General features: G+C 44.8%; 1 pseudogene; it reads right to left on the bottom strand.

The window, feature by feature from the left end:
- LOC135503978 (disco-interacting protein 2 homolog B-A-like) overlaps window positions 1–15,826 on the bottom strand; it is a 92,867-nt pseudogene that overhangs the window by 14,562 nt on the left and 62,479 nt on the right.

Raw genomic sequence — 15,826 nt, 5'->3', positions numbered from 1 at the left:
GCTCAGGGTTTGAACTTGCAACCTTCCGGTTACTAGTCCAACACTCTAACCACTAGGCTACCCAGTTTGACAAGTGAAGATAAATGATAAATAGATGGAAGGATAGATAATACTAGGTACCTGTGATAGATATGAGACAATACGTATTATATCTTTAGTACGGAGGTAGATATATTTATAGAGGAGAGAACACACATAAAACATGTACCTGTAGTACTCTGCTCATCCACTGGAAACTGTCCTCTTCACTGGCATCTGGTCTTTGTTCTGCTACAATCACTATCCTCTCATCATAGAACACGGTCACTGAGAACACAGCGATCCTACACCAGGGAGAGAGTCAGTCAGCAATAACACAACCCACAATAACAACCTACTCTCACACTAGAGACCATCGTCACAGAGCACACAGTGATCCTCCTCCGGGAGAGGGACAAGACAGCACGGCACACTCTCACGCCTTAAGACCTCAGCGAAACAACACAGCAGAATGACTGTGGCACTCACCTGTTTTGACAGGCTCCACAGCCAAAGCTCTCTCACACCTTACCAACACAGCAAAACACCCCAGAAGGACACTCTCACCTCCCCTGTACAGTTTTGACAGGCTCCACAGCCAAAGCTCTCTCACACCTTACCAACACAGCAAAACACCCCAGAAGGACAGCGCTCCTGACACACTCACCTCCCCCTGTACAGTTTTGACAGGCTCCACAACACAGCAAAACACCCCAGAAGGACAGCGCTCCTGACACACTCACCTCCCCTGTAGACAGTTTTGACAGGCTCCACAGCTCTCACACCTCACCTCCCCTACAGTTTTGACACGCTCCACGGCCAAAGCACTCTCACACCTTACCAACACAGCAAAACACCCCAGAAGGACACACAGTTTTGACAGGCAAAACACCCACAGCAAAACACCCCAGAAGGACAGCGCTCCTGACACACTCACCTCCCCCTGTAGACAGTTTTGACACGCTCCACGGCCAAAGCACTCTCACACCTTACCAACACAGCAAAACACCCCAGAAGGACAGCGCTCCTGACACACTCACCTCCCCCTGTACAGTTTTGACAGGCTCCACAGCCAAAGCACTCTCACACCTTACCAACACAGCAAAACACCCCAGAAGGACAGCGCTCCTGACACACTCACCTCCCCTGTAGACAGTTTTGACAGGCTCCACGGCCAAAGCTCTCTCACACCTTACCAACACAGCAAAACACCCCAGAAGGACAGCGCTCCTGACACACTCACCTCCCCCTGTAGACAGTTTTGACAGGCTCCACGGCCAGGGCTGTGGCCACCAAGTCATCAGCATTGTGTCGTCTACCACTGACCGTGAGGAGCCCCTCATTCTTCCCCACTACAAACACCAGACTTCCCTGTGGAGTTCGGGAGGGAAATAGCAGAAGGTCACAAAGCAATGTCACCATTTATTTTCATTCTCTAGACATCAACAGACACGCCAGAACTCTATTCTACATTGACATGTTTTGTTGATATAAAGTAGTTGTGCATAGCTATAGACTGAATAGGTTAGGTAGGGCCTGAAACGACGGTCTATCTTACCGGCCCTACGAAGCCCAGCAGGCCAGTCCTAGTGAAGGGGATGTCTCCCATCGGAGCTCCTGCCTGGTTCACAGGAATCACCTGCAGAGACACAGAGGGACACACTTTCAGCTGTGGAGGTTACTGCATAATATATTACATAATGGTCATCCTTTCAACCAATCACAACAACACGTTTAACTGTCAACACAACTCCTCAACTCAGGTTAGAGAGATCAGCGTTGCAAAGGGAGGGTATATTACTGGAAACTTTAGAAGTTTACCAGTAATATACCAGAATGAACTGGCCCTTTTGGCCAGGTGTCGAATTATCTCTGGTCCTCTCTCTTGTAAAATATATGAAATAATTAAATAAGATACTGAACAAAAATATAAACGCAACATGTAAAGTGTTGGTCCTATGTTTCTTGAGCTGAAATAAAAGATACCAGAAATGTTCTATACACACAAAAGCTAAATTTCTCTAAAATTATGTGCACAAATTTGTTTACATCCCTGTTAGTGAACATTTTTCATTTGCCAGGATAATATCAAGAAGCTGAATAAACAGCATGATCATTACACAGGTGCATATTGTGCGGAAATGAACGTGCAGTTTTGTCACACAATGCCACAGATGTTTCAAGTTGAGGGAGCATGCTATCTGCATGCTGAATGCAGGATTGTCCACCAGAACTGTTGCCAGATAATTGAAATCTCATTTCTCTACCATAAGCCACTTCCAACATTGTTTTAGAGAACTTGGCAGTACGTCCAACTGTCCTCGTTGTATGGAGTGTATGGAGTTGTGTGGGCGAGCGGTTTGCTGATATCAACGTTGTGAACAGAGTGCCCCGTGGTGGCAATGGGGTTATGGTATGGGCAGGCATAAGCTATGGACAATTAACACAATTGCATTTTATCGATGGCAAATTGAATGCACTGAGATACCGTGACGAGATCCTGAGGCCCATTGTCGTACCATTCATCCACCCCCATCACCTCATGTTTCAGCATGATAATGCACAGCCCCATGTCACAAGGATCTGTACACAATTCCTGGAAGCTGAAAATTTCCTAGTTCTTCCATAGCCTGCATAATCACCGGACATGTCACCCATTGAGCATGTTTGGGATGCTCTGGATCGACGTGTACGACAGCGTGTTGCAGTTCCTGCCAATATCCAGCAACTTCACACAGCCATTGGAGAGTAGGAGGACAGCATTCCACAGGCCACAATCAACAGCCTGATCAACTCTATGAAAGGGGATGTCACGCTGCCTGAGGCAAATGGTCACACCAGATACTGACTGGATTTCTGATCCAGTATCTGTGACCAACAGATGCATATCAGTATTCCCAGTCATGTGAAATCTATAGATTAGGGCCTCATTTATTTCAATTGATTGATTTCATTATATGAACTGTAACTCAGTAAAATCTTTGAAATTGTTGCATGTTGCGTTTATATTATTGTTCAGTATAGAATGAGAAAGCGGTAAAACATTACCCTAAATATAAAACATCAACATAGTGAATACCATTGGTGTTTAATATGAGGGTTTCAACATGAAATGTCCTTATATATATATATATATATATAAAACATTTTACACACTTTATTTTACTATGTCAATATATATTTGTTCTCAATGTTTTGGAAAAAAAAAATAATAATTGGAAGAGTTAATTGAAAATGATGCTAATTTTTAATTTGGCTATTTTCTCTTGAACCGAGTGGTCTATCCACTAGAAACTCATGGACAATATGGACATGGATAAAATCAAATAAATGAATACTATAATAGGAATATAAACATTATTCCAGCATAAAATGACCAAAGGTACCATAGATGTTCAATACATTTTCTGTTAATTAGCAAAATTACCAAAGATTCAGGTAACTTCTGTAAATTAAATGGTTGCTTGGCAACCTTAATTAGTAATAGAGACCATAGGTAACCATGACCACTGAATAAAACAATTGGGGTAGAGCTTTTAGAATTGTAATGCTCTGACAGAGGAGTCATGTTCTTGGTTGATGGCTACATCCCAGTGTCAGTAGCACTACACTGAACAGAAATGCAGAAACCCGATGAGAGGGTTCAGTAAACAGTCCTCTCCTCACCTCGAAGGTGTTCTTGGTGACTCCAGGTAGACCGTAGTACAAGGTTCCTCCAGCCCTGGAGTTCAGCACTATCTCTCCGATCTCGTCGGTCTTACAGAGCTGCGGAGGCCCGTCTGGCTTCACAATACACATCAGAGCTGAAACACAAGATACTATGACATTAGGGCTAAAACACACATACTGTACATTAGAAACCAACTCCCAAAAGCATCTTTGGGTCCATGAAAAGTGCTGTATAAAATCAGCAGGGAGGAGGCACTACTACGTTAAATAGAATTGTTTTAAGAAGGTGAACCCAAGGATCTTTTTGCCATTTGATTTTGAAGACAACTAGAAGTATTAAAAAATAAATAAATTTGATGAACATTTTTATTTGGCCTTAATTAATGCTATTTTCCCCATACAAAACACATTGAATAACAGATTCATGACATGGAACATCAGATAGCCCCCAAAAAATTCTAAAAGAAGTTTGTTCTGAAGTGTCAATCGAATATCTGAGTCACCTTATAAGCTCAGGTCACATTTTTTTAATTTAAAAAAAATATGTAATTAACCACCTTATTTACCTTGTCACTAAACAGTCTCCATATCACCTTTCTCTACCTCGGTCACCTTTCAGACCTCGGTCACCTTTCTCACATGGTCACCTTTCTCAGCCGGTCACCTTTCATGTATGGTCACCTTTCTCTAGCTCGGTCACCTTTCTCTAGCTCGGTCACCTTTCTCTAGCTCGGTCACCTTTCTCTAGCTCGGTCACCTTTCTCTACCTCGGTCACCTTTCTCTACCTCGGTCACCTTTCTCTACCTCGGTCACCTTTCTCTACCTCGGTCACCTTTCTCTAGCTCGGTCACCTTTCTCTAGCTCGGTCACCTTTCTCTAGCTCGGTCACCTTTCTCTAGCTCGGTCACCTTTCTCTAGCTCGGTCACCTTTCTCTAGCTCGGTCACCTTTCTCTAGCTCGGTCACCTTTCTCTAGCTCGGTCACCTTTCTCTAGCTCGGTCACCTTTCACCGCAGATGTGGAAGTGTCACATAGGCGGATGCAGTGGAATGACATCTCAAGCTTAAACAGATGGACTTTTAACGGGGATTTTGTTATTATGCTAATTAGATTTCTGTAGGGGGAGTGGACATCGACCTTAAGGGGTTATAAAACAATGACTAAAATGCTGAGCAAAGTACAATTAACACCAGGGAAGTGACATTGACAAGACACAGTTAAACCACCACGGTTAAAGTCAGTCAGTGATGAACATAAAAACAGAAAGAGTGAGGTGGTTGTTACAGAGTGTGTTATAGAGTGGTGTGGTTAGAGTGGTGGTGGTATAGAGTGGTGTGGTATGGTGGTATAGAGTGGTGTGGTATGGTGGTATAGACTGGTGTGGTGTGGTGGTATAGAGTGGTGTGGTATAATAGGTGGTGTGGTATAGAGTGGTGTGGAAAAGTGGTGTGGTATAGTATAGTGGTGAGGTGTGTTATAGAGTGGTGTGGTATGGTGGTGTGGTATAGAGTGGTGTGGTATGGTGGTGTGGAAAAGTGGTGTGGTATGGTGGTGTGGTATGGTGGTGTGGTATAGAGTGGTGTGGTATAGAGTGGTGTATAGTATAGTGGTGTGGTATGGTGGTGTGGTATAGTGGTGTGGTATAGTGGTATGGTAAAGTGGTGGTATAGTGGTGTAGTATAGTGGTGTATAGGAAAAGTGGCCTGTGGTTAGAGTGTTGGACTAGTAACAGGAAGGTTGCAAGTTCAAATGGCTGACAAGGTACAAATTGTATAGTTCTGCCCCTGAACAGGCAGTTAACCCATAGTTCCTAGGCCATCATTGAAAATAAGAATTTGTTCTTAACTGACTTGCCTGGTTAAATAAAGGTAAAATTAAAATAAAATAAAAGTGGTATGGTGGAATGGTGGTATGGTGGTATGGTGGTATGGTGGTATGGTGGTATGGTGGTATAGTGGTATGGTGGTATGGTGGTATGGTGGTATGGTGGTATGGTGGTATGGTGGGGTGGTGTTATAGTATAGTGTGTGTATAGTAAAGTGTGTTATAGTGGTGTGTTGATAGTGAGGTGGGGGTGTTATTGTGAGATGGTGTGTGTGTCATGTGAGTTGTGAAAGTGGTGGGGGAAATAGTGGTGTGTCATAGTGTGAGTGTGTGTGTTATAGTGAAGTGGGTTATAGTGAGGGGTGTCATAGTGAGATGGTGTGTGTTATAGTGAGTTGTGTTACAATGAGGGGTATCATAGTGAGTGGGGTGTGTCATAGTGAGGGTGTCGTATGGTGGGGTGTGTCATAGTGAGTTGGGGTGTGTCATAGTGAGGTGTGTCTTCGTGAGGGGTGTCATAGTGAGTTGGGGTGTGTCATAGTGAGTTGTGGTATAGTGAGTGGTGTGTCATAGTGAGGTGGGGTGTGTCATAGTGAGGCGTGTTATAGTGAGTTGTGTTACAGTGAGGGGTATCATAGTCAGGTGGGGTGTCATAGTGAGGGTGTCATAGTGAGGGGTGTCATAGTGATGTGTCATTGTGAGGTGTGTCATTGTGAGTGTGTCGTGTCATAGTGAAGTGGGTTATAGTGAGGGTGTCATAGTGAGGCGTGTTATAGTGAGTTGTGTTACAGTGAGGGGTATCATAGTGAGGTGTGTCTTCGTGAGGGTGTGTCATAGTGAGGGGTGTCATAGTGAGGTGGGGTTATAGTGAGATGGGGTGTTATAGTGAGTTGGGGTGTAGTATAGTGAGTTGTGTCATAGTGAGGTGGGGTGTGAAAAGTGAGTGTGTCTTCGTGAGGGGTGTCATAGTGAGGTGGGGTGTGTCATAGTGAGTTGTGGCATAGTGAGGGGGGTGTGTCATAGTGAGGTGGGGTGTGTCATAGTGAGGTGTGTCTTAGTGAGGGGTCTCATAGTGAGGTGGGGTGTGTCATAGTGAGGGGTGTCATAGTGAGGGGTGTCATAGTGAGGTGGGGTGTGTCATAGTGAGTTGGGGTGTGTTATAGTGAGTTGTGTTATAGTGAGGTGTGTCATAGTGAGGTGTGTCATAGTGAGGTGTGTCATAGTGAGGGGTGTCATTGTGAGGTGTGTGTCAAGTGAGGTGGGTTATAGTGAGGGGTGTCATAGTGAGATGGTGTGTGTCATAGTGAGGGTGTCATATAGTGAGTTGTGTTATAGTGAGATGTCATAGTGAGGTGGGGTGTATCATAGTGAGTTGTGTCATAGTGAGGGGTGGCAGTGGTGTATAGTGAGGGGTGGTGAGGGGTGTCATAGTGAGATGGGGTCATGTCAGTGAGGTGTTAAAGTGAGGGGTGTCATAGTGAGGGGGGTGTCATAGTGAGATGGTGTGTGTCATAGTGGGGTGTGTCATAGTGAGGGGTGTCATATGAGGTGGGGTGTGTCAGTGAGGTGTGTCATAGTGAGGTGTGTCATAGTGAGATGGTGTGTGTCATAGTGAGGCATGTTATAGTGAGTTGTGTTACAGTGAGGGGTATCATAGTGAGGTGGGGTGTGTCATAGTGAGGGGTGGCAGTGAGGTGTGTCATAGTGAGGTGTGTCAGTGAGGGGTGTCATCGTGAGATGTCATAGTGAGGGGTGGCAGTGAGGTGTGCCATAGTGAGGTGTGTCATAGTGAGGTGTGGTGAGGGGTGTCATAGTGAGGTGTGGTGTGTCATAGTGAAGTGGGTTATAGTGGGGGTGTCATAGTGAGATGGTGTGTGTCATAGTGAGATAGTGAGGGGTGTCATAGTGAGGTGGGGTGTGTCATAGTGAGGTGTGTCTTCGTGAGGGGTGTCATAGTGAGGTGGGGTGTGTCATAGTGAGGGGTGTCATAGTGAGGTGGGGTGTGTCATAGTGAGGTGGGGTGTGTCATAGTGAGTTGGGGTGTGTCATAGTGAGTTGTGTCGTAGTGAGGGGTGTCATAGTGAGGGGTGTCATAGTGAGGTGTGTCATTGTGAGTTGTGTTACAGTAAGGGGTATCATAGTGAGGTGGGGTGTGTCATAGTGAGGTGTGTCATCGTGAGGGGTGTCATAGTGAGGTGTGTCGTGTCATAGTGAAGTGGGTTATAGTGAGGGGTGTCATAGTGAGATGGTGTGTGTCATAGTGAGGTGTGTCATAGTGAGGGGTGTCATAGTGAGGTGGGGTGTGTGTTAGTGAGGTGTGTCTTCGTGAGGGGTGTCATAGTGAGGTGGGGTGTGTCATAGTGAGGTGTGTCATAGTGAGGGGTGTCATAGTGAGGTGGGGTGTGTCATAGTGAGGTGGGGTGTGTCATAGTGAGTTGGGGTGTGTCATAGTGAGTTGTGTCGTAGTGAGGGGTGTCATAGTGAGGTGGGGTGTGTCATAGTGAGGTGTGTCATAGTGAGGGGGGTGTCATAGTGAGGTGGGGTGTGTCATAGTGAGGTGTGTCATAGTGAGGGGTGTCATAGTGAGGTGGGGTGTGTCATAGTGAGGTGGGGTGTGTCATAGTGAGGTGGGGTGTGTCATAGTGAGGTGGGGTGTGTCATAGTGAGTTGGGGTGTGTTATAGTGAGATGTTTATAGTGAGGTGGCAGTTGTGTGTCATAGTGAGGTGTGTCATAGTGAGGTGTCATTGTGAGGTGTCTTCATAGTGAGGTGGGTTATAGTGAGGGTGTCATAGTGAGATGGTGGTGAGGCGTCATAGTGAGATGTCATAGTGAGGGTGTCATAGTGAGGTGGGGTGTCTCATAGTAAGTTGTGTCATAGTGAGGGGTGGCAGTGAGGTGTGTCATAGTGAGGGGTGGCAGTGAGGGGTGTCATAGTGAGGTGTGTCATAGTGAGGGGTGTCATTGTGAGGTGTGTCGTGTCATAGTGAGGTGGGTTATAGTGAGGGGTGTCATAGTGAGATGGTGTGTGTCATAGTGAGGCGTGTCATAGTGAGGGGTGTCATAGTGAGATGGTGTGTGTCATAGTGAGGCGTGTCATAGTGAGGTGTGTCATAGTGAGATGGTGTGTGTCATAGTGAGGCGTGTCATAGTGAGGGGTGTCATAGTGAGGTGGGGTGTGTCATAGTGAGTTGGGGTGTGTCATAGTGAGTTGTGTCGTAGTGAGGGGTGTCATAGTGAGGTGGGGTGTGTCATAGTGAGGTGTGTCTTCGTGAGGGGTGTCATAGTGAGGTGGGGTGTGTCATAGTGAGGTGTGTCATAGTGAGGGGTGTCATAGTGAGGTGGGGTGTCATAGTGAGGTGTGTCTTCGTGAGGTGGGGTGTGTCATCGTGAGATGGGGTGTGTCATAGTGAGATGGGGTGTCAGTGAGGTGTGGCATAGTGAGGGGTGTCATAGTGAGGTGTGTCATAGTGAGATGGGGTGTGTCATAGTGAGGTGTATCATAGTGAGGGGTGTCAGTGAGGCGGGGTGTGTCATAGTGAGGTGGGGTGTGTCATAGTGAGGTGGGGTGTGTCATAGTGAGGTGTGTCTTCGTGAGGTGGGGTGTGTCATAGTGAAGTGGGGTGTGTCATCGTGAGGTGGAGGTGTGTCATCGTGAGGTGAAGGTGTGTCATCGTGAGGTGGAGGTGTGTCATAGTGAGATGGGGTGTGTCATAGTGAGGTGGGGTGTCATAGTGAGGTGGGGTGTGTCATAGTGAGGTGGGGTGTCATAGTGAGGTGGGGTGTGTCATAGTAAGATGTCATAGTGAGGTGTGTTGTGTCATAGTGAGGTGGGTTATAGTGAGGTGTGTCTTCGTGAGGTGGGGTGTCAGTGAGGTGGGGTGTCATAGTGAGGTGGGGTGTCATAGCGAGGTGGGGTGTCATAGCGAGGTGGGGTGTCATAGCGAGGTGGGGTGTCATCAGCAGTGTGGGGTGTCATAGCGAGGTGGGGTGTCATAGCAAGGTGGGGTGTCATAGCAAGGTGGGGTGTCATAGCGAGGTGGGGTGTCATAGCGAGGTGGGGCGTGTTATAGTGAGGTGTGGCGTGTCATTAGTGAGGTGGGGTGTGTCATAGTGAGGTGGGGTTGTGTCAGTGAGGTGTGTCATCGTGAGGGTTGTCATAGTGAGGTGGGGTGTGTCATAGTGAGATGTCATAGTGAGGTGTGTTGTGTCATAGTGAGTTGGGTTATAGTGAGATGTGTGTCTTCGTGAGGTGGGGTGTGTCATAGTGAGGTGGGGTGTGTCAGTGAGGTGAGGTGTGTCATAGTGAGATGGGGTGTGTCAGTGGGGGGGGTTGTCAGTGAGTGTCAGTGTGGGGGGGTCATAGAAAGGTGTCATAGTGAGGTGGGTTATAGTGAGATGTGTCTTAGTGAGGTGTGGTGTGTCATAGTGAGGTGGGGTGTGTCATCGTGAGATGGGGTGTGTCATAGTGAGATGTCTTAGTGAGGTGGGGTGTGTCATAGTGAGATGTGATGTGTCATAGTGAGGTGTGTCAGTGAGGTGTGTCTCACAGTGAGGTGTGGTGTGTCATAGTGAGGTGTGTCATGTCATTGTGAGGTGGGGTGTGTCAGTGAGATGTCATAGTGAGGTGTGGTGTGTCATAATGAGGTGTGATGTGTCATAGTGAGGTGTGTCTGTGAGGTGTGTCTCACAGTGAGGTGGGGTGTGTCATAGTGAGATGTCATAGTGAGGTGTGTCATAGTGAGGTGTGTCATAGTGAGGTGGGGTGTGTCATAGTGAGGTGTGTGTGTCATAGTGAGGTGTGGTGTGTCATAGTGAGGTGTGGTGTGTCATAGTGAGGTCTGTCATAGTGAGGTGGGGTGTGTCATAGTGAGGTGTGTCATAGTGAGGTGTGTGTGTTATATTGTAGTTTAGTGAGTGGCGTACCTCCAGGCATCACATGGCCTACGTCCTGTACAGTGAGGGCAGAGTTCTTGTCCTCTGTGTTGACCCTGATGACCCCATGACTCAGCCCGCCCATGGAGAGAATGGCCCTGGCAGGGAGGGCTGTACCACGAGCACCAGGCCTGGAGGGGAGTATCAGAAAGATCTCAGTGTATTGTATAAGAGAGAGAATCAGAGAAAGAGAGACAAAGAGGTAGACAGATATGTCCGTTGTTTACCTGCGTATGGCCACAGTGAGGGCTTCAGGAGAGGAGGCACAGGGGCAGATGACCTCCGGCTTTAACCCGTGAGACTGGAACACGTTGAGGAAGGCGTCGCATGACGACACAGACCCTGAACAACAGCAGAAATACATAAGAATGTGTCAGCAATGTGTTTCCCTGTTAAGAATCAAACAGATTATATGAATCTAATTGACCGGATCAGATGTTTCTCTTGGAAGCTGTGTGCACTGCATCTAAACATGCATATCTGTGTACCAATAGAGGTGGGGCACTGATGAAGACCATGACAGGTCAATGCCAGGACAAACAATAGTTTGGGGAATAGATAAAGCAATCATGAGTGACGTCTGCTATGTACACGTGACTCACAGGACAGGTTGATGTGTCTCTGGTCCGTGTGTGTGTGTGTGTGTGTGTGTGTGTGTGTGTGTGTGTGTGTGTGTGTGTGTGTGTGTGTGTGTGTGTGTGTGTGTGTGTGTGAGAATAACTCACGGGGTTGACTACTATGAGCAGGACAGGTTGATGTGTCTCTGGTCCGTGTGTGTGTGTGTGTGTGTGTGTGTGTGTGTGTGTGTGTGTGTGTGTGTGTGTGTGTGTGAATGACTCACAGGGGTTGGCTCCATCAGCTACTATGAGCATGCGTATGGAGGACAGGTTGGTGTCTCTCTGGTCCCTGTGAGCCATCATAGCCCAGTGGAGGTCACGACACTTCACCACGGCTACACGTGCTGCAGGGGAGAAACAAAAGGGACAGCTCAGGCTCACATCTCATCGCCTCAACACATAGTGCTAATTCTAATCACTAATAATATGGGTCATGTTCATTAGGCACGAAACTGAGAAGAAAAAGTCTGAAACAGGGAGGTAATATCATGTTCCTTCGGACAATGTCTTAAAACGTTTTGCTACAATGTTTCCTAATGAACCCGACCCAGGCTACCTTAATCCATAGCATGCCGTTTAGGATGCTAATGCGTGCTAGTGTCTATGCAGTTTTCAATATAAAAGTTATAGCTAACTGTAGCCTTACCTTTGTGTATGTGGACTCTTTGCACCCAGGACATTGGACAGGCCTTCATGACAGCGTAGGGTACAGTGATGGTGTGGATCCTGTTCATGACACTGGTTAGTACCCCGTGCCACAAGCCCATGTCCTTCTTACAGTCAAGGACATTGACCAACGTTTCTCCTGAGAGAGGACACAAACATTTGAAATACTTTTATTTCAATGCAAATCACAGTCATAAAGGATTCAAACATTTCAAAGGTTACAGATGCACAGACACTTCAAGGATACCAACAGTACATTCTCCATATAGCGAGGTTACCACAGGACATGTAACAACAGCTTTATATGATACGTCTACAATATAGCTGATTTAACTGTGGACAAAGGCAACACTGGTGTTCCAGGAACAGTCTGGTTGCCTGCCTGCCTCTGTGGATTCCCCTCATGGGATCTAATGTTCTCTGAGACAAAGAGAGGCTAAAGTGCTCTTTGTCTAAAAGCTGATCTGAGTGATATATATATATATATATATAAATATATATGAGAGAGAGCGGCTATAGGAGGACGGGCTCAATAGTGTGTGTTAATCATGCACTTACCTTCACAGTAGTTGCAGGCCTGTGTCAGGGCTTGACAGTGTGTCAACAAGGCTATCTTAGACACGGCTACTCCCATCACCGTCCCCTCTTTACTGGCCTTGTACTGAGAGAACAGAACAACACAGAGGTAAAGAAATAAATGCAATCACAAAATAAAATCAGCGATACTAGGGCTGTCCCCGACTAAAAACAAAATCTTGGTCGACCAAGAGTCTGCTCTTTCGACCAATCGATTTGCTGAAATTTTTACACACATTTTTCCATATATAGACACATCCTATGTGTTTTAATCAAATCAGTTATATTCACTGAGCTTGTCTGATGCTTTAAGCACACTGTTTGATTAAATAATTAAGACACACAAATGACGAGAGGGAGTCCGACCGCAATTGATTTGATTGTTCCGGGCCTGGCTCAAACTTGCTACGCTGTGTTAAATAAAATAAAAAAAGAAAGCGAGTGACTGTGTGACTAGCACCCATTGTCTCGCTGTCCTCCCCGATGCAGCATAGAACATCAAAGTGCATCGCACTGTCCGTGTTAATGAAGCGGCAACATAATAAAATGCCATTTCTGAAAAGTTGTGACCGAAACTCCTCATTTGTTGAGGTAAAACATCCCCCTTCCCTCAACTCTTGCTCTCTTTACACATGTATGCATCACGTGGCCCATTTTTATTTGTATTTTTTCACCTTTATTTAACCAGGTAGGCTAGTTGAGAACAAGTTCTCATTTACAACTGCCACCTGGCCAAGACAAAGCAAAGCAGTGCGACACAAACAACAGAGTTACACATGGAATAAACAAACATAAGTCAATAATACAATAGAAAAAGTCTATATACAGTGTGTGCAAATGAGGTAGGATTAGAGAGGTAAGGCAATAAATAGGCCATAGTGGCTAAATAATTACAATATAGCAACTAAACACTGGAGTGATAGATATGCAGAAGATGAATGTGCAAGTAGTTATACTGGGGTGCAAAGGAGCAAGATAAATAAATAAATAAATAAATACAGCATGGGGATGATGTAGTTGGATGGCTATTTACAGATGGGCTATGTACAGGTGCAGTGATCTGTGAGCTGTTCTGACAGCTGGTGCTTAAAGTTAGTGAAGGAGATATGAGTCTCCAGCTTCAGTGATTTTTGCAGTTCGTTCCAGTCGATGGCAGCAGAGAACTGGAAGGAAAGGCGGCCAAAGGAGGAATTGGCTTTGGGGATGGCCAGTGAAATATACCTGCTGTCGCGAGTGCTACGGGTGGGTGCTGCTATGGTGACCAGTGGGCCTGACTTATAGCATATCTAAATCAAATCAATAAATTGGTTATAAACTCTGAACCCCGTAACATGTGACAGCAAACTGGATGCAGAGGACGTGACAAACTGGAAATAGGAGAATGTTTACTGGTTGCTCAGGAGGTAAAGGAGAAGTTAGTTGTGGAAAATACTGCAGATCAAGAAAAATAAAGGAGCAAACGCTGTGTGCATATTATGTTAATAATAATAATAATAATAATAATAATAATAATAATATGTGCCAAACAGATGCTGTTAGATTAATGTAATTTTTCTGACCGTTTGGAACAATGTAAACAAAAGAAATGAGCATACCTTGAATACATTTTCCAAAACGGAGCGGTTTAGGCCTATTTATTGTTTATGCAAATTATTCAACAGTGAGTTATTTTATTTTAATTAAATTCTTGATTGCATTTCAAATCATGAATGACTCGTATACTGTGTGCCTACTAATGATGATGACATGACTTATTATAATAATGATGATAATATAATAATAGGAAGGAGATGAAGGAAAAAGGAGGGTTATTATTATAACAATAATTCTCTTGACAATTTGGAACAGTGTAAACACTAAATAAATTATAAATAATACCAGAGAATATTTTTTATTTATTTCACCTTTATTTATTTAACCAGGTAGGCTAGTTGAGAACAAGTTCTCATTTACAACTGCGACATGGCCAAGACAAAGCAAAGCAGTGCAACAAAAAAACAACAGTTACACATGGGATAAACAAAGTACAGTCAATAACAATAGAAAAATCTATAGACAGTGTGTGCAAATGGAGTAAGGAGATAAGGCAATAAAAAGGCCATAGTGGCAAAGTAATTACAATTTAGCAAATTAACACAGGAGTGATAGATGTGCAGATAATGATATGGAAGTAGATATGCTGGGGTGCAAACGATCAAAAAAGGCAAAAACAATATGGGGATGAGGTAGATAGTTGGATGGGTTATTTACAGATGGGATATGAACAGCTGCAGTGATCGTTAAGCTGCTTAGATAGCTGATGCTTAAAGTTAGAGAGGGAGATTTAAGACTCCTGCTACAGAGATTTATCAATTTGTTCCAGTAATTGGCGGCAGAGAAAAGGATGGAAAGGCGGCCAAAGGTGTTGGCTTTGGGAATGACCAGTGAGATATACCTGCTGGAGCGCATGCTACGGGTGGATGTTGTTATGGTGACCAGTGAGCTGAGATAAGGCGTAGCTTTATCTAGCAAAGACTTATAGATGGAAGAAATTGTAAAGCCTTTATTACAGCATAGCAAAGATTAAAAATGATTTTTTAATCGAACATGTGGGTTGCGTGAGGCTTGGTGGTCATGGAATCAGTAGGCTATTAACTTCTTTGGGATCTGGGGCAGCATTTTCACTTTTGGATGAATAGCGTGCCTCCTACTCAGCCCCAGATGCTAATATATGCATATTATTAGTATTAAATAGAAAACACTCTGAAGTTTCTAAAACTGTTTGAATGATGTCTGTGAGGATAACAGAACTCATATGGCAAGCAAAAACCTGAGAAAAAATCCAAACAGGAAGTGGGACATCTGAGGTTTGTAGTTTTGAACTCAGCCCTATCAAAAAACAGTAAGATATGGGTCAAGATGCACTTCCTAAGGCTTCCACTAGATGTCAACCATTTTTAGAAACTTGAATGAGGCTTCTACTGTGAAGTGGGACCGGATGAGAGCTCTTTGGTCTGGCAGAGTGTCACAGCCTCATGACGCGCGGTCACGAGAGTTAGCTCTCGTTCCATGGCTTTTCTACAGACAATGAATTCTCCGGTTGGAACATTATTGAACTTTTATGATAAAACATCATGAAAATTGATTCTATACTTAGTTTGACAAGTTTCTTCGTCCTGTAAAATAACTTTTTGAACGTTTCGTCCGAATGGACCAGATCGCACTCTTGGATTTGTTTACCAAACGCCCAAACAAAAGAAAATATTGGAGTTGGTGAGTTGGTGACCTAACATAATCGTTTGTTGAGCTTTCAATGTAAAACATTTTTGAAATCAGACACTGTGGCTGGATTAACGAGAATGTTATCTTTAAAATGGTGCCTAATACTTGTATGTTTGAGAAATGTGATTTATGAGAATTCTGTTGATTTGTATTTGGCGCCCTGCAATTTCTTTGGCTGTTGGGGATTCCCGTTCCCCAGTCCTAGACAGGTTAAACAAACACTCATACAGGCAAGAAAAACAGGATCGGTCTTATTTCTGT

The sequence above is a fragment of the Oncorhynchus masou genome, chromosome 18, assembly GCF_036934945.1.
Source record: "Oncorhynchus masou masou isolate Uvic2021 chromosome 18, UVic_Omas_1.1, whole genome shotgun sequence".
NCBI classification, from domain to species: domain Eukaryota; kingdom Metazoa; phylum Chordata; class Actinopteri; order Salmoniformes; family Salmonidae; genus Oncorhynchus; species Oncorhynchus masou.
The sequence above is the reverse complement of the archived record's forward strand: the minus strand, read 5'-3'. Positions and strand labels throughout refer to the sequence as shown.